Source organism: Penaeus monodon, chromosome 28 (genome assembly GCF_015228065.2).
Source record: "Penaeus monodon isolate SGIC_2016 chromosome 28, NSTDA_Pmon_1, whole genome shotgun sequence".
Classification (NCBI taxonomy): Eukaryota; Metazoa; Arthropoda; class Malacostraca; order Decapoda; family Penaeidae; genus Penaeus; species Penaeus monodon.
In genome coordinates, this window is record NC_051413.1 from 10,229,108 (window position 1) to 10,229,368 (window position 261).

At 32.2% G+C, this 261-nt stretch overlaps 1 protein-coding gene across 1 annotated transcript in view; it reads left to right on the forward strand.

Moving 5' to 3' along the window:
• LOC119591039 (protein sidekick-1-like) overlaps positions 1–261 on the forward strand; it is a 14,197-nt gene that overhangs the window by 7,071 nt on the left and 6,865 nt on the right. The gene's annotated exons all lie outside the window — the stretch shown is intronic.

Consider the following 261-nt stretch of genomic DNA (forward strand, 5'->3'; position numbering starts at 1 on the left):
GATGGTATGTGTGTGTGTCCTACCACATCCATCTTCGTTACTACCACGAGGAAGAAAGCTTTCTTTTATCTTATTGTTTCTTACTCTGTCCTAGTTCATATACTTTATATTTTCCTTTTTATTTATCTCTCCATGATGTTTTTCATTAATTAACTGCAATAGCTGACGTAATGCTATACGGAACAATTAATTAAAAGTAATCAATCCAAGAATACCTGTCAAAAGGCCATAAAATAAACTAACAGGCAAAACATAGTCTAA